This window comes from Tamandua tetradactyla, chromosome 17 (assembly GCF_023851605.1).
Source record: "Tamandua tetradactyla isolate mTamTet1 chromosome 17, mTamTet1.pri, whole genome shotgun sequence".
Lineage (NCBI taxonomy): Eukaryota > Metazoa > Chordata > Mammalia > Pilosa > Myrmecophagidae > Tamandua > Tamandua tetradactyla.
Window position 1 is genome coordinate 75,881,030 of NC_135343.1, and position 19,223 is coordinate 75,900,252.

The window sequence follows — 19,223 nt, forward strand, 5'->3', positions numbered from 1 at the left end:
TTATTGTAATATTCAAGTTCTCTGTTTCTTTATTGATCCTCTGTCTAGATGTTCTGTCCATTGATGAGAGTGGCGAATTGAGGTCTCCAACTATTATGGTAGATGTGTCTATTTCCTTTTTCAGTGATTGCAGTGTATTCCTCACGTATTTTGGGGCATTTTGATTCGGTGCATAGATATTTATGATTGTTATGTCTTCTTGTTTAATTGTTCCTTTTATTAGTAGATAGTATCCTTCTTTGTCTCTTTTAACTGTTTTACATTTGAAGTTTAATTTGTTGGATATTAGTATAGCTGCTCCTGCTCTTTTCTGGTTGTTATTTGCATGAAATATCTTTACCCAACCTTTCACTTTCAACCTATGTTTATCTTTGGGTCTAAGATGTGTTTCCTGTAGACTGCATATAGAAGGATCCTGTTTTTTAATCCATTCTGCCAGTCTATGTCTTTTGATTGGGGAATTCAGTCCATTAACATTTAGTGTTATTACTGTTTGGGTAATACTTTCCTCTACCATTTTGCCTTTTGTATTATATATATCGTATCTGATTTTCCTTCTTTCTACACTCTTCTCCGTACCTCTCTCTTCTGTCTTTTTGTATCTGACTCTAGTGCTCCCTTTAGTATTTCTTGCAGAGCTGGTCTCTTGGTCACAAATTCTCTCAGTGACTTTTTGTCTGAAAATGTTTTAATTTCTCCCTCATTTTTGAAGGACAATTTTGCTGGATATAGAAGTCTTGGTTGGCAGTTTTTCTCTTTTAGGAATTTAAATATATTGTCCCACTGTTTTCTAGCTTCCATGGTTTCTGTTGAGAAATCTACACATGTTCATATTGGGTTTCCCTTGTATGTGATGGATTGTTTTTCTCTTGCTGCTTTTAAGATCCTCTCTTTCTCTTTAACCTCTGACATTCTAACTAGTAAGTGTCTTGGAGAATGCCTATTTGGGTCTATTCTCTTTGGGGTGTGCTGCACTTCTTGAATCTGTAATTTTAAGTCTTTCATAAGAGTTGGGAAATTTTCAGTGATAATTTCTTCCATTAGTTTTTCTCCTCCTTCTCCCTTCTCTTCTCCTTCTGGGACACCCACAACACGTATATTTGTGCGCTTGATATTATCATTCAGTTCCCTGAGCCCCTGCTCAAATTTTTCCATTCTTTTCCCTATAGTTTCTGTTTCTTTTTGGATTTCAGATGTTCCATCCTCCAGTTCACTAATTCTGTCCTCTGTCTCTTTAAAGCTACCATTGTAGGTTTCCATTGTTTTTTTAATCTCTTCTACTGTGTTTTTCAATCCCATAAGTTCTGTGATTTGTTTTTTCAGGCTTTCCATTTCTTCTTTTTGTTGATCCCATGCCTTCTTCATGTCCTCCCTCAATTTATCGATTTGGTTTTTGAAGAGGTTTTCCATTTCTGTTCGTATATTCAGAATTAGTTGTCTCAGCTCCTGTATCTCATTTGAGCTATTGGTTTGTTCCTTTGACTGGGTCATATCTTCAATTTTCCTGGTGTGATTTGTTGTTTTTTGCTGGCGTCTGGGCATTTAATCAGATTTCCCTGAGTGTGGGACCCAGCAGGTTGAAAGACTCTCCTGTGAAGTGTCTGGGCTCTGTTTTTCTTATCCTGCCCAGTACGTGGTGCTTGTCTGTCTGCGGGTCCCACCAGCAAAAGATGTTGTGGCTCCTTTAACTTTGGAAGACTCTCGCTGCTGGGTGTGTGGTGGAGACAGAGGAAAGGTTGTAGGTTGGTTTTAATGGCTTCAAATTGTGAAGTCCTGGGATCTGAATTCCTTGAGAGAGGGATTCCACCTGAGTTGCGTTTCACCCCTCCCATGGGGAAAGTTCAGGTGGTAGAGAGCCCTAAAAGTAGCCTGTTTCTGCGTTTGGGGCAGTTGTAACCTATGTAATCCCAGCTCTGAGCCCAGAGGCAACGAAGCCTCCGTAGAAAGAGCCGCAGATAGCTCTGTTTCGCCCCCTTTCCTCTTTTTCAGTTAGCCCAATTGGTGACTTCTGCCTTGATCAGTTTCGCCTGAGCTGAGGGCCTATTTTTAGTAGTCAGAAGTTGTTCATTAATGCCACTATTGGTGTTAGGTTGGGCTCAGTCTCTACTACTGTTGGAGACTCTTTCCTTTCCCTCTGGGAAGTCGCCTGTGGGGGAGGGGCGCCGGCCGCTGCAGCTTGGGGAACCACTGTTCCGATGCTCCCAGCCAGCCCGGGAAGCTGCGTGTGTGGAATGGGCTGTGGTCGCCAGAAACCGTGGCTTGCGGGACCGCTGTTCCAAGGCTACCAGCCGGCCTGGGAAGCCATGCATGGGGGAGGGTCACCGGCCACCGCGACTTGGGGAACCACCGATCCAAAACTCCCAGCCGTCCCATGAAGCTGCGTGTGGTAGGGCTGCCGCGGCTTGGGGAACCCGATCCAAAGTTCCCAACCAGCCTGGGAAGCTGCGTGTGGTAGGGCCGCCATGGCTTGGGAAACCGTTGATCCAAGGTTTCCAGCCGGCCCGGGAAGCCGCCTGTGTGGAAGGGGCTCCGGTTGCCGCGGCTTGGGGAACCCGATCCAAAGCTCCCAGCTGGCCCGGGAAGTGGGGAGGGAGGGGCTCTGGTCACCAGCCGCCTCGGCCCGGGGAAGCGTGCACCTCTTGCGGACCTCACCGCAGCAGAGTCTCTTAGCTGGTCCAGCCGTTCCGGAATGGGGTACGCTGTGTGTTTGGTCTCTGTCGTGGCTCCGGGAGCTGTTCTGTACTGTTTCTAGTTCTTTAGTAGTTGTTCTGGAGGAGGAACTAAGACCCGCGTGCCTTACTAAGCCGCCATCTTCTCTGGAAGGATGCTGAATTTTGTCGAATTCTTTCTTAGCATCAATTGAGATGATCATGTGATTTTTCCCTTTCAATTTGTTAATGTGCTGTAGTACATCAGTTGATTTTCTTGATTTGAACCATTCTTGCATTCTAGTTATAAACCCCACATGGTCATGGTGTATAATTCTTTTAATATATTCTTGGCTTCGATTTGCTAATATTTTATTGAGCATTTTTGCATCTGTGTTCAGTAGTGAAACTGGCCCTTAGTTTTCCTTTCTTTATAGCATCTTTACCTGGTTTTGGTATTAAAATAATATTAGCTTCATAAAATGACTTAGGTAGAGCTCCTTTTTCCTCAAATTTTTGGAAAAGTTTGAGTAGGATTGGTGTTAGTCTTTTTTGGAATGTTTGATAAAATTCCTTTATAAGGCCATCCGGCCCTGGGGTTTTCTTTGTAGGGAGATTTTTGATGACTGATTGAATCTTCTTACTTGTGGTTGTTTTGTTGAGATCTTCTATTTCTTCCTGAGTCAGTGTAGCTTCTTTGAGTGTCTCCAGGAATTTGTCCATTTTATCTAAGTTGTGTAGGTTGTTGGCAGATAGTTGTTTATAGTATCCCCTTATGATTTCTTTTAGTTTTTCAGGGTCTGTGGTAACACACCCCATCTCATTCTGATTTTGTTTGTATCCTCTCTCTTTTTTTTCTTTGTCATTCTTGCTAGGGGCCTATCAATTTTACTGATTTTCTCAAAAAATGAACTTTTGGTTTTCTTGATTCTATTGTTGTTCTTTAGTTTTCCCATTCAGCTCTGCTTTAATCTTCATTATTTCTTTTCTTCTGTTTGCTTTGGGGTTAGTTTGCTGTTCTTCCTCAAGTTCCTCCAGGTGTGCTGTTAAGTCTTTGATTTTTGTTCTTTCTTGTTGTTTAATATAGGCATTTAGGGCAATAAATTTCTCTCTCAGTACAGTCTTTGCCACATCCCATAAGTTCTGATAAGTTGTATTTTCATCTTCATTCATTTTCAGATAGCTACTGATATCTCTAGTAATTTCTTCTTTGACCCACTGGTTGGTTAAGCTGTCTTATTTAATTGCCATATATTCGTAAATGTTCTTGTTTTTTGTTGGTTATTGAGATCCAGCTTCATCCCATTGTAATCAGAGAAACTACTTTCAATAATTTCAATGTTTTTAAATTTATAAAGACCTGTTTTCTATCCCAGCATATGATCTATCCTGGAGAATGTTCCATGAGCCCTAGAGAAGAATATATGTCCTTGCCCTTTGGGGTGCCACGACCTGTATATGTCTGTTATGTCTAATTCATTTATCAGGTCATTTAACTTCTCTGTTTCCTTGTTGATCTTCTGTCTGGTTGTTCTATCTATAGAGAAGAGTGGTGTATTGAATTCTCTTACTATTATTGTTGAAATATTTATCGCTCCCTTCAGTTTTGCCAGTGTCTGTCTCATGTACTTTGAAGCTCCTTGATTGGGACTGTAAACATTTATGATTGTTATATATTCTTGTTGAATTGACCCTTTAATTAGTATAGTATTCTTCTGTGTCTCTTATAATATCTTTACGTTGAAAGTCTGTTTTGTCTGATATTAGTACAGCTGCTCCTGCTTTCTTTTGGTTACAACTTCGTGGAAAATCTTTTTCCATCCTTTCACTTTCAATCAACTTGTATCCTTGTGTCTAAGATGAGTCTCTTGTAAGCAGCATATAGTTGGATTGTATTTCTTAATCCATTCTGCCACTCTGTATCTTTTATTTGGTAAGATTAGTCCATGAACATTCAAAATTATTACTGCAAAGATCTTTCTTGATTCTACCATTTTATCTTTTTAATTTTACTTGTCAAATCTGTATATTCTTCTCCCTCTTTCTCTTTGTATTCTTTTAGTTACCCTTATTGGTACTCTTCAATTCTGTGCCCTCCTCCAGACTTCCCTCTCCTGTCTATTTTTTTTTAACTGGCAGAACTCCTTTTAGTATTTCTTGTAGGGCCGGTCGCTTGTTGAAGATTCTTTCAGAACTTCTTTGCCTGTGAAAACTTTAATCTCTCCCTCAGTTTTGAGGGACAATTTGGCTGGGTACAGAATTTTTGGCTGGAAATCTTTCTTTTTTAGGATCTTGACTTTATCATACCTCTGCCTTCTCGCCTCCAGGGTGCTAGTTGAGTAGTCTGAACTCAGTCTTATCCAGTTTCCCTCATATGTAGTAGATTGTTTTTCTCTTGCTGCTTTCAGGATTTTCTGCTTCTCTTCAACATTTGACAGATTGATTAATATGTGCCTTGGGAAACGCCTGTTTGGATTTATTCTGTTTGGAGTTCTTTGGGCTTCTTTGACTTATATATTTATGTCCTTAATGAGGGTTGGGAAGTTTTCCCCTATTATACCCTCAACTCTTTTTCCTAGCCTCTTACTCCTCTTCTCTCCTTTATGGTACACCAGTGATTCTTATATTTGTGCGCTTTGTTTTGATTATCATTTCCCTGAGATCCAGTTCAAATTTGTCCATCTTTTTTGCTATTTACTGTTTTGATTGTTCAAAATCAGTTATTGTGCCGGTTTGAAAGGATGTATGTACCCTAGAAAAGCCATGTTTTTATCCTAATCTCATTTTGTAAAGGCAGCTATTCCTTCTAATCCCTATTCAGTACTGTATGTTTGAAACTTTAGATTATCTCCCTGGAGATGTGAGTCAATCAAGAGTGGTTGTTAAACTGGATTAGGTGGAGACATGTCTCCACCCATTCCAGGTGGGTCTTGATTAGTTTACTGGAATCCTATAAAAGAGGAAACATTTTGAAGAAAGCAAGAGATTCTGAGAGAGCAGAATGACATAGCCACGAGAAGCAGAGTCCCCCAGGTAGCAACCTTTGGAAATAAAGAAGGAAAATGCCTCCTGGGGAGCTTCAAGAAACGGAAAGCCAGGAGAGAAAGCTAGCAGATGACACTGTGCTTGCCACATGCCTCTCCGGATGAGAGAGAAACCCTGACTGTTCACCATGTGTCTTCTCACTTGAAAGTGAAACTCTGAACTTCATGAGCCTCTTTGAACCTAGATGCCTTAGATTGGACATTTCTATAATTGGGACGTTTTCTAGGCCTTAGACCTGTAAACTAGAAATTTATTCAATTCCCCTTTTTAAAAGCTATTCTGTTTCTGGTATATTGCATTCCAGCAACTAGCAAACTAGAACAGTTATCCTGTCCTCTGTATCATTTATTCTTTCTTCTGTCTCTTCAAATCTGGTGTTGTGTGCCTCTAGTATGTTTTTTATTTGGTGAACAGAGTCTTTAATCTCTGTGATATCTGCTTTTTTTCTATTTATTTTTTCAAATTCCTCTTTATGCTCTTCTACTGTCTTCTTAATCTCTTTTATGCCATTTGCAACCCACTTATTTTAGTAAGGACCATCTTTGATTAGTTGTTCCAATGTCTGTGTCTCCTCTGGTGTTTGAATTTGGTCATTAGGCAGGGCTATATCTGCCTGCATTGTAATATGCTTAGTGTTCTGCTGTCTTTGTGGCATGTAAATATATTGATTGATTTACTTTAGGAGTTGATTTCTTTCAGTAGTCTAAGGCTTTGTGTTTGTGGGATGGTTGTACAGCAGGGAGCAGGAGACAGGATGGGGCATTCAGTGCGGTGATTCGTTTCAAGGCATGTATGTTCTCAGGTTGGGGATGTTACGCCGATGCTTGTGAATGTGGGTGCCCAGCTGCCAGGTAGGATGTAGCTTTGTGTGTGCACCAGTCTGGTGGCACAACCCTGGTGTGTGCTGGTCTAAGGCACAGGGCCCTTTGTGTACATGTATAAGAGCTGTGGCAGCAGTTTGGCTTTATGCCTTCATGGATAGGGGGCAGATGTGACCTGGCTGCACATGTCCAGCATTTTCTCTGATTTGGGAAATGTGGCTAAGGGCCGTGAGCATTCACGGTTCTAGGACTGCTGTAAAGTATAGTTCCCAGAACTGAATGATGTGATTGCTGGCCTGTGTGCATGCGTGGGCCTAGGAGTTTCATAAACTGATGCACAGAGCTCAGGCGGGTGAGGCTGTGCAACACTATGGCCAGGTGGGCGGGGGTAGCCTAGGTGTGGAGGTTAATGCTCACAGTCTTTGCGTGCTGACAACAGCCTGCAGGAAACAGGGAGGGGTAGGTAGTGCTCAGGAGGGGTGCAGGAGAGGTGGGTTGGGCTCCACTTGGGGTGGGGAGTGGGGCAGGTGCGCGCTCTGGGGGCTCATGAGATGGGGGTGCCTAGAGCGCAGGGAATGGGAGCAGGTGATGGGGTTCGGGTGCATGGGGTGTGGGACGAGTTGCTGGTCATGGGGTTGCGCTGATGAGGCTAGCGTGCCCAAGGAATGCGGCCAGGCTTACTTCCTAGTCCCAGCTCCCGTCTGTGCACTCCCACGGCCTCCTCGCCTCCGCGCCAGGCTCCAACCCTCTGTCTCTCAGTTCTGTGGCCTCTGCAAACAGGACTGCCCCATTTGGTGCTGAAGGCTCTCTTCCAGGTCGGTCACACTTCCAAATTGCTACCTCAGTCACCCTCTTGTCCCTTCTCTCTGAAGTTTCTTTTAAAGCTCAATTCTGTGTTTGAAACATTAAGAACTGGTTACCCAGGCAAACATAGTGAGAGAGTTCCTATTGAGAACAAAGAGAAAGCTGCAGAATCATGACAGAAGGATGAGAGAACCACAAAGTCCCCTGGCCAGTGACCTTTCGAGATGAAGAAGCAAAATACCTCTCAGGGAGCTTCATAAAGTAAGAGGCCTAGAGAGGCAGCTAGCAGATGCCCTGTTCACCATGTGTCCTTCCAGCTGAGAGAGAAATGCTGAACATCATCAGCCTTCTTGAACCAAGATATCTTCCCCTGATGCCTTAGATTGGACATTTCTAGAGACTTATTTTAGTTTGGATAATTTCACTGCTTTAGAACTGTAAACTAGCAACTTATTAAATTCTTCTTTGTAAAAACGGTTCCATTTCTGGTATATTGCGTTCTGGCAGCTAGCAAACTAGAATACCTGGTATTCGGATATACCTTAGTCCTATCCAAATCTGCTTCATTCATATCTCTACTGTAAGTCTGATCACTTTTTCAACTTCTTAAACAGTTCCTATATATGGTACTGCTGACTTTCATAGATTCAGGGTCTAACTCTGAGTCTCAGGTGTCACATAAATACCCAACATTTCTAGGAATGACCAGATTATATGCAAGCAGCTCAATATCCGAGAATTTAGGTAACAGTTAAACTCCTGAATATATGTGACTGCTGTAGGAGATTATAATCTTGGACCCTTTACAGTAGGCCCCAACCTAATAACCCATGTATTCGACTTCACCTAGTTTTTATATTATACATAGTCCATATGATTGAAACATGATAGTAGTTTTCTCTTTGTTCCTGACATTTCATACAACATATAGTCCTTAAGGAGTATTCACCATGTTGCATGCCTCAGAACTTCATTCCTTCTTGTGGTCTCTAAGTATTCCATTGTATGTATACACCACAGTTACCCAGTTGCATTCCTCAGTTGTTGTACCCTTAGGCCAGCTCCATCCATCCTGGATCTTGAACACTACCGCCATAAACATCGGTGTGCAAATGTCCATTCCTGTTCCCACACTTAGTTCCTTCTGGTATGTACTGAGCAGTGGAGTTTCAGGATAATATGGCAACCATACCCGTAGCCTTCTGCGCAACCACCACACTGCCCTCCAAGGGTCTGTACCTCTTAGCTTCCCTACTGACAGTGAATAGGTATGTCTCTTTCTCTGCAGTTTCTCTAGAATTTGTTTCTCTCTGTTTATTTTAAACAGTTTTATTCACTCCTTATACAATCCAATCTAACTGTATAGACATGCCTTCACTACCATAATATACCTGAAGAATTTTCCTTTTCTTCCATGAATAGTCCATACCCACTCCCCATTCTCCCTGCCTGTTGACATTTAGTCTTGTCATGATGTCTTTGTTTCATTAAGTGGAAGCATATTACAATGTTACTGTTGACCATAGACCCTAGCTTGCATTGTACATATTCCTGTTTACCATCTGTTTTAAACACCCTGCAATTTTTACTTTCATTTGTTCTCCCTCATGCAAAAACATTTTTTTATTTGTACATTTAATCTCCATCATTGTCCACTTTAGGCATTCCTTAATTATATTGTATCCTCTATCTTTCCTTCTGGTTTCGTACATGTCTGCAGGCCTTCTCCCTCTGTCATAGTCACATTCAGCTTCCTTCAGTGTACTCATATTATTGTGCTACAATCAGGTAGTATTGTGCTGTCCATTTCTGAATTTTTGCATTCACTCTTGTTTAAACCATTTGTATTCCTTCAGCACCAAATGCCCGATCTCTACCCTATTTCTATTTCCTGATAACATGTGTTCTTATTAACTTCAATTCTCCAAGTTCACTTATTAATGTTAGTTCATATTAGTGAGATCATACAGTATTTGTCCTTTTGTTTCTGGCTATTTTCACTCAGCATAACATTTTCAAGGTTCATCCATGTTGTTACATGCTTCATAATTTTATTCTGTCTTACAGCTTGTAATAGTCCATCATATGTATATACCACAGCTTGTTTAGCCACTCATCCATTGATGGACATTTGGGATGTTTCCATTTCTTAGCAACCGTAAATAATGCTGCTATAAACATTGGTGTGCTAATGTCCTTTTGTGTCCTTGCCCTCAGGTCCTCTGAACATATGCCTAGTAATTGGATTGCTGGTTCACATGGTATATTTATACTAGCTTTCTGAGGAGCTGCCAGACTGCCTTCCAGAGCGGTTGTACCATTTTACATTCCCACCAACAGTGGATAAGTGTGCCTCATTTTCCACATCCTTTCCAGCATTTGTATCACTTTCTGCTTTTTTGATAATAGCCATTCTAGTATATGTCAGATGATAGCTATGGTTTTGATTTGCATTTCCCTAGTAACCAGTGAAGTTTAAGATCTTTTTATGTGCCTTTTAGCCATTTGTATTTCCTCGTCTGAGAAATCTGTTCATGTCTTTTGCCCATTTTTAAATTGGGTTGTTTGTCTTTTTGTTGTTCACTTGAAAAATCTCTTTATATCTTCTGGATACTAAACCTTCACCTGATACGTGGTTTCCAAATGTTATCTCCCATTGTGTAGGCTGCCTTTTTACTTTCTTGACAAAGTTCTTTGATGCACAAAAATGTTTGATTTTGAGAGGTTCCCATTTATCTATTTCCTTTTTCAATGCTTGTGCTTTGGGAATAAGCTCTAGAAAACCACCGCCTATTATAAAATTTATCAGATACTTCCCTACATTTTCTTCTAAAAGTTTTATGGTCTTAGCTCCAAAGTTTAGGTCTTTGATCCATTTTGAGTTAATTTTTGTATAGGGTGTGAGATATGGATCCTCTTTCATTGTTTTGCTTATCGTTATCCAGTTCTCCAAGCTCCATTTTTTTTAAGAGGCTGCTCTTCCCAGGTGGGTTGGCTCAACTGCCTTATCAAAGATCAGTTGTCCATAGATGAGAGGCTCTATATCTGAACACTCAGTTTATTCCATTGGTTAGTACAGCTCTCTTTATGCCAGGACCAGACTGGGGTTTTTTTGTTCGTTTGTTTGCATGGGCAGGTACCAGGAATCGAACCCGGGTCTCCTGCATTGCAGGCAAGAACTCTGCCTGCTGAGCCACTGTGGTCTGCCTACCATGCTGTTTTGACTACTGTGGCTTCATGAAAGTCATGTAGTGTGAGACCTCCCACTACATTTTTCTTCCTCAAGATAGTTTTAGCTATTTGGAGTGCGCTTCTCTTCCAAATAAATTTAGTCATTGGTTTTTCTATTTCTGCAAAATAAGTTTTTGGGCTTTTAATTGGTATTGCATTCAATCTGTAAATCAATTTGGGTAGAATTGACATCTTAACATATTTAGTCTTCCAATCCATGAACTTCCATTCATTTAGGTCTTTCATGATTTCTTTTAGCGATTTCTTGTACTTTTCTGTGTGTAGGTCTTTTGTATCTTTAGTTAAATTTATTCCTAAATATGTGATTCTTTTGGTTGCTATTGTAAATGGATTTTTTTTCTTGATTTCCTTCACATGTTGTTCATTGCTAGTGTATAGAAACAATGCTGATTTTGGGGTAATGATCTTGTACCCTGCCACTTTGCTGTACTCATTTGTTAGCTCTAGTAGCTTTCCTGTAGATTTTTTTTGGATTTTCAACATATGGTAACTTATCATCTGCAAAGAGTTTGAGTTTTATTTCTTCCTTTCCAATCTGGATGTCTTTTATTTCTTTTTCTTGTGTAATTGTTCTGGCTCGAACTTCCAACACAATGTTGAAAAACAACGGTAACAGTGGACATCCTTGTCTTTTTCCTGATCTTAGAGGGAAAGCTTTCAGTCTTTCCCTGTAGAGTATACTTTTAGCTGTGGGTTTTTCACATATTCCTGTGCTGGTTTGAATCTGTCGTCCACCCCAGAAAAGCCATGTCCTTCAATCCTCCTTCATTATTGCTGGGTGGGACCGTCCCAGTTGTGGGTGAAGACTTTTTGATTAGATGGTTTCCATGGAGATATATCTCCACCCATTCCAGTTGGGGTTGCTTACTGGAGCCCTTTAAGAGGGGCTTATTTTGGAAAAAGCTTTAGAGCTCATGTAGTCAGAGACCTTGGGAGATGAAGGAACTCCCCACACCCACATCCACCCTGGGGTAGCTTAATGAAACAAAAAGCCTGCAGAGAAAGCTAGCATATGTTGCCATGTTCATCATGTGCCTTTCCAGTTGAGAGAGAAGCCCTGAATGTCAGTTGGCCTTCTTGAACCAAGGTATCTTTCCCTGGATGCCTTAGATAAGACATTTCTGTATCCTTGCTTCAAGTTGGACATTTTCAGAACCTCAGACATGTAAACTTATAACGTAATAAATTCCATTTTTTAAAAACTGATCTGTTTCTGATATATCTCATTCCAGCAGCTTGCAAACTAGAGCAATTCCCTTTATCATGTTCAAGAAGTTCCCTGCTATGCCTATACATTGAGGTGTTTTCATCAAGAAAGTGTGTTGAATTGTCAAATGCCTTTTCTGCATCAATCAAGATGATCACACTGCTTTGATTTATTGTTATGATGTATTACATTAATTGATTTTCTTATGTTGAACCATCCTTATACCTGGAATAAATCCTATTTGGTTATTGCATATAATTCTTTTAATGTGCTGCTGTATTCGATTTCTGAATATTTTATTGAAGATTTTTGCATCTATATTCATTAGAGAAATTGCTCTAAATTTTTTTCTTGTAGTATATTTGTTTACTTTGGTATTAGGGTGATGTTGGCTTCATGGAATGAATTAGGTAGCTTTCCTTCTTTGATTTTTTGAAGAGTTTGAGCAGGATTGGTACTAATTCTTTCTTGAATGCTTGGTAAATTTCACATGTGAAACCATCTGGTCTCGGACTTTTCTTTTTTGTAGGCATCTGTATGACTGATTCAGTCTCTTTACTTGTGATTGGTTTGTTGAGGTTGTCTATTTCTTTTTAAGTCAGTGTTGGTTCTTCACCCCTTTCTAGGAAGTTGTACATTTCATCTTCATTGTGTGCTTCATTAGCTATAGTTGCTTATAGTATCCTTTCATAATCTCCTTTATTTCTGCGGGGTCATTGGTTATGTCTCTTCTTCCATTTCTAATTTTATTTATTTGCATCCTCTTTTTTTTCTTTTGTAAATCTAGTTAAGGGTCCATCGGTTTTATTGATTTTTTTCAAGGGACGATGTCTGGTTTTGCTTTTCTTGATTTTTTTTCATGTTTTTAATTTCATTTATTTCTGCTGTAATTTTTGTTATTTCTTTATATATAAAAATATATATATATATTTCTGTCTTTGCCCACTGGTTGTTTAAGAGTGTGTTGTTTAGCCTCCATATATTTGTGAATTTTCTGCCCCTCTGCCTGTTACTGATTTCCATCTTTATATCATTATGATCCAGGAAACTTCCATATGATTTATTGAGACTTGCTCTGTGATCCAGCATATGGTCTCTCCTTGAGAGTGATCCATGAGCACTTGAGAAGAACATGTATCCTGCTGTTCTGGGGTGTAATGTTCTGTAAATGTTTGTTAAGTCTAGTTCATTTATTGTATTATTCAAATTCTCTGTTTCTTTATTGATCCTCTGTCTAGTTGTTCTGTGTATTGATGAAAGCGGGGAATTGAAGTCTCCAACTATTATGGTAGAGATGTCTATTTCTCCTGTCAGTGTTTGCCTCATGTACTTTGGAGCACTCTGGCTGGCTTGGTGCACAAGTATTTAAGCTTGCTGTGTCTTCTTGTCGAATTGATACTTATTAATGCATTATATCTTTCCTTGTCTCTTTTAATTGTTTTATGTTTGAAGTTTGATTTGTTGGCTATTAGTATAGCTATTCCTATTCTTCTTTTTGTTGTTTGCATGAAATATCTTTTCCCTGCCTTTCACTTTCAAGCTGTCTTGTCTTTGGGCCTAAAATGAGTCTCCTGTAGACATCATATAGATGGGTCCTGTTTTTTATTCCATTCTGCTGGTCTTTGTCTTTTGATTGCAGAGTTTAACCCATTAACATTTAATGTTATTGCTACATAGGCAGTACTCTCTTCTCCCATTTTTTTTTTTTTTTTTTGGAATTTTATGCCATATCTAAATTTTTTCCCTCTTTTTACCTTTACTAATAGCCTTCATTCTTACACTCTTCTCCAGACCTTCTCTCTCTCCTGCCCTTTACTATCTGCCTGTAGTGCTTCCTCTAGTATTTCTTGCAGAGCTGGTCTCTTAGTCACAAATTCTCTCAGTGATTGTCTGAAAATATCTTAATCCCACCCTCAGTTTTTCTTCTCACCCTCATTTTTTGAAGGACAGTTTTGCTGGGTATAGAATTCTTGGCTGGCAGTTTTTCTGTTTTACAACTTTAAATATATCATATCATTGTCTTCTCACCTCCATGGTTTCTGCTGAGAAATCCACATGTAGTCTTAATTGAGCTTCCCTTGTATGTGATAGACTGCTTTTCTTTTGCTGCTTTAAAAATTCTCTTTCTCTCTGACATCTGACAGTATGATTAATAATTGTCTTGGAGTTTGTCTATTTGGATGTATTCTGTTTAGGGTACACTATATTTCTTGGATCTGTAATTTTATGTCCCTCATAAGAGATGATAAATTTTCAGTGATTATTTCCTCTTATTAGTTTTTCTCCTCTTTTTCCCTTCTCTTCCCTTTCTGGGACACCCACAGCATGTATGTTTGTGTGCTTCGTGTTGCCATTCAGTTCCCTGAGACCTTGCTCATATTTTTCCATTCTTTTACCTATATTTACTTTTGCGTTTCAGATTTCAGATGTCCCATTCTCTAGTTCACTAATCCTTTCTTCTGCCTTTTCAAATCTATTGTTGTAGGTTTCCATTGTTTTTCCATGTCTTCTGTTGTGCCTTTCTTATGTTCACAGAACTTATGTTTATGATTTGTTCGTTCAGACATTTGAGTTCTTCTTTTTGTTCTCCCAGTGTCCTCTTTATATCCTCCCTTAACCCATGAATTTGATTTTTGATGAGATTTCCCATGGCTGTTCAAACATCCTGAATTAGTGGTTTTGACTCCTGTATCCTATTTGAATTGTTGACTTCTTCCTTTGACTGGGGCATATCTTTGATTTTCCTAGTATGGCTTGTTTTGTTGCTGTTGTCTAAGCATTTGTTTTAGTTTATTCTCGAAGTTGTTTTCAGTCTTTTACCTAGGATTTTCTTCCTGGATGGCTTTGTTCTCTATCTGTTCTTTGACATTCAGTTCAACTTGTTCTAGAACTTTTTTTTTTTTAAACATGGGCAGGCACCAGGAATCGAACCTGGGTCCTCTGGCATGGCAGGCAAGCATTCTTGCCTGCTGAGCCACTGTGGCCTGCCCTTGTTCTAGAACTTTAACATAGGTTCTGTTTAAGTGATCAGAATTTTCCAGTTCTTGTTTTTCTATTTCTTGCCCTGCCTATATGGAACCTTTTTTTGCTTTTTGAGGAGGGCCTCCTCAGATATTATAGAATTCCTTCAGATTTTCCCAGACCGGAATGGCCCATGTCTCAGGAGGAAACAGTCATCAACATCAGTTTTCCTTGAGGGTGAGACGCAGCAGGTTGACATCCTTTCCTGTGAACCCTCTAGAGTCTTTGCTTCTCTTATCCTGCCCAGCATGTGGAGCTTGTCTGTTGGAGGCTTCTCAGTGGAGTAAAGTGATGTGGTGCCTTTAATTTCAGCAGACTGTCTTTATTGGAGGTGTGGTTGAGACAGAGGTGATGTTGTAGGTTAGGATTAATTACTTTAGTTTTATAGTGCCTTGGGCCTGAATTCCTTGAAGAAGGGATTCCACTTGAGGTGGGCCCTACCTTTCTCTTGGGTAAGATAGAACCTTTAGGGAATTAACTCCTTTCACTTGACTAGTTACTTTGTCACGTGGACAAGCTTAATTCTGCCCTTGCCTGGGGCCATGCTGGAGCCTGAGAGTGCTTCCATTTCTATCTAATGAGCTGTTAAGGAGTAGACAAAAAACAAAACAAAAACATTAATAAAAGCCTTTACCGAATTGGACCTGGGTCCCTCAGGTTTGTCCATCAAGATCTTAAGTTGTTAAGCAGCTCTATATGTCTGTAGGCTTTTTGTGCTAGGCTTTATGTGCCCCCTTTTCTTTGGGTTCAGCCCCTTTCCAGTGTTTCATGCTGTCTGACTCAAACAGCCTCTGTTTTTCTTTTTTCTTTTTTTTTTTTTCTGCCAGCCCTATCCCCTCTCTGCTGGGGCATAAACTCATAGTTTCTTCAGTGCTTATTCCACGTTTATCTGTGCTGGGGGCCTGTTTTCATTTGTGGAAATTTTTAAATTAATTCTGCAATTGGAGCCTGGTTGAGGTAAACCCTTGCTGCTATTGTAAAGTCTGTTTCCTTTCCCCTCGGGGAACCAGCCTGCTCTGCTCATGGCAGAGGGGCACTGGCCTCTGCCGTTTGGAATACTTACAGCTCTGTGTGAGGTCTCAACCATCCTACCTGGTCCATACTGGTGTACGCTGTGTGTCCAGTCACTGATGTAGCCCTAGTAGTTGTTCTGTACCGTTCCTGGCTAGCTTCTCTGGAGTATGAACTAAATCACCCACCTCTCTAAGCAGCCATCTTGTTCTACCCTCTTCTCCTTTAATTTTCTTTTGTGGTGTTTTTTGGGGGGGGGGTGGGTTGTATAGGTTGCTAATTTTTCAATACTTTTCTGTAATTTTTCATCCCGTTTTTTCTCAATGTCAGTTATTTCAGGTAATTTCTATTCTGAATTTTATTTAATTTTTTTGGAAACATCCCTTCTAGAGGCCTCCATTCTAATTCTCTCTGGGTTATTCCCCTATCTAGACTACTGATCAGTCAGCATGCTGGAACTTTGTCATTCATGGAATTCTTTTTGCTTTCAGCGTAGGTTACATTTTTTCCTCTTGAGTCTCAAATCATCATCTTTCTTGATTTATTCCTTTTTGTGGGTGAAGTGTTAGTTTTATAAGGGTAAAGAGATGTTAAAACCATAGGGGCTTTGGTGAGGACATCTCTCAGCTTGGTTATCTCTTAGATTTGCATTGCTTCCCTTTGGACTGGTTGTCCTCTCTCTGTAGTGCTGTTGTGATTCTGCTATCTACCTTTATCATTATGGTGGAAATTTCATTTCTTTTTTTCCTATGTTTGATCTTCTGTATTCTGTATCCATCTCTAGTTTTGGTAAGGCATATCTTTCATTAATTTCCTGATAAAGGTGTAAAAGAGGCGCATTGTCTGAGACCTTGCACTAGTAGAGCCCTGGGAAAGGCAGTTATGTAATTATCAGTGACAGGATAAATTCATACTTTGTCTCCTTTTTTAACTGGTTTAAAAACAGTTGTATAAAGCAATATGTGTGTAATGGATTGTTGGGCCTATAACATAGAGAAATACAAAATGACAGCACAAAGGAGGTAGGTGGGAGCACAGCTATATTGGACTAAGGAAATGGACTACTAAGGTATTCAATTCAAGTAATGTGAGTTCACAAAAACAAATGAAGAGAGTCAGAAATGATAAATAACAAGATTGATATATCCAGAGCTATAAGTATATGCTTGTTCTCCTTTTTTCTCTCATCTTCTTAAAAAGTCATAAAATTATATAAAGTCATAATTTTAATAATGTATTGTTGGGTTTATAACATGTATAAATGTAGTAATACCAAAAACAAATGGAGAAAGGAAATACAACTGCATGAGAGTAAAGTTTCTTTATATTTTGTGGGAGTTAAGTCAGCATAAATCTGAAGGTGATTCTGATAAATTAAGATGCATATGGTGAGGCCTAGAGCAACCACTAAGGAAACGACTTTGAAAATTGTGAAAAAAGAAACTAAAAGTATTAAAATACTACATCAGAAAATATTCGCTTAATACAGAAGAAAGCAACAAAGGAGAACTGGAAGAAGAAAAATGACATGGGAAAACAAAAAGTAAAATAACAGAGGTATAGAGGTATAGCCACTCATACCGATAACATTAAATGTGTGTGAATTGAACAATACAAGCAAAAGCCAGAAATTGTCAGACTGAATAAAAACACAAAATCCAATAATATGCTGTCTACAGGAGACCCACTTTAGATTCAAAGATATAAATAGATGGAAAGTAAAAGGATGGAAAAATATAAATCTTATACACAGAAGCCACAAGAAACAAGACTGGCTTTACTAATATCAGACAAAATACACTTTAAAACAAATTATGTTAATAGATTAAGAGGGACATTTTATAATGATTAAAAGGGTTTGTCCATCAGAAAGATATAGCAATTATAAACACACTTACACTTAATACAGAGTACTGAAATACTTAAAGCAAAAACTGACTTTCACTATTGGAAAGATCGGTTATGTACAAAATCTACAAGGAAGATTTCAACAGCACTATAAACCAATTGAACCTAAGAGATATCTCTAGAACACTCTACCCTACATGTATTCTCTAAATTATATGGTAGGCCATTAAACGAATCTGAATAAATTTAAAAGGATAGAAATAATACAAGTATGTTCTCTGACCATAAGAGAACAAAATTAGAAATCAGTAACAAAGAAATTTGAGAAACCTGCAATTATGTGGGACTTGAACAATGCACTTATTAAATAACCAGTGGGTTAAAGAAGAAATCAGTGGAAATCAGAAAATTCTTTGAGGTGGGTGAATATGAATATACAACATAGCAAAAATTATGGAATGCACCTAAAGCAGTACTTGGAGGAAAATTTAAGAGCTATAAATGCCTATAGTAAGAAAGAATAAAATCTCAAATCAGTAACCTAAACTCTCAACTAAGACACTGGAGAAAGAAGATCAAGCCAAATGTGGTAGTTAGGTTCAGGTGTCAACTTGGCCAGGTAAAGATGCCTAGTTCTATTGCTGTGGACATGAGCCAATGGCATGTGAACCTCATCTGTGTCTGATTACATCTGCAGTCAGCTAGGATGTCTGCCTGCTGCAATGAATGATGTGTGACTTAATTGGCTGGTGCTTAAATGAGAGAGCTCAACATAGCACAGCCCGGGCAGCTCAGCATACCTCATCTTAGCACTCGCAGCTCAGCCCAGGCCTTTGGAGATGCCGAAAGGCTGTAGGAATGCCTCCATTTACAGGAACCCAAATGTCTCATCTACTCCCTGTGAAATCAACTTTCTCCCCCTCCCCCTCTATTGCATGTCTTAAAACTGCTAATCTTTTGCCTGAAGAGGCTTAGAATGAATTGTTTCTTACGGTACAGAAATTGCCAAGCTGTTTCTGCTGCCACAAGCAGTTCTGCATGGGTGAGCCAGTGAAGTTTCCTGGATTTGTCTTTCAGGCTGCTACCCAATAGATTGGCACCAACATATAGGCACCCCATTATGCCTACAGGTGTTATTCTGTTCTCTCTGGATCCAGGCCGGTGACCCACATTGGTAGTACTATCTGATTCCACACCAACTTGGAAGGAGGTGGGGAAGGGCCTGCCACGGCTGGTTCTCCTGTTTTCTTCTTTGTATGCTGTATGGCGGGGTCATATTTCATTATTTTTCCATATGCGTATCCTGTTATTGCAGTAACATTTGTTTGTGTTTGTTTTGCTCATTTGTTTTGGGAAGTGCATGGAGCACGAATTGAACCCGGGTCTCCCACATTTTCTACCATTTTTTAAAGTTGTATTTTCTTGATTGGGTACTTGCTGAGTTACTGCAACCTTTTAACTATTTTCCATAATTCGAGGCAGATGGAGCTGTCAGTTTTTGCTAGTTGTTCAAGGATTCTGTGGGGGAATGGCACTCTGGAGCATCTTCTGTCACTGCTGTTGTCG

At 39.6% G+C, this 19,223-nt stretch overlaps 1 protein-coding gene across 7 annotated transcripts in view; it reads left to right on the forward strand.

The window, feature by feature from the left end:
* The window catches only part of LCLAT1 (lysocardiolipin acyltransferase 1), a 259,010-nt gene that overhangs the window by 115,138 nt on the left and 124,649 nt on the right, over positions 1-19,223 (forward strand). Inside the window, exon 1 of one of the 7 annotated variants that reach the window (XM_077134980.1) lies at positions 14,765-14,975. The exons of the other annotated variants lie outside the window; for them this stretch is intronic. The gene's annotated coding sequence lies outside the window, so the exon portion shown is untranslated. Of the gene's footprint in view, positions 1-14,764; positions 14,976-19,223 lie in introns of those variants that run through there. 7 annotated transcript variants of the gene reach the window in all.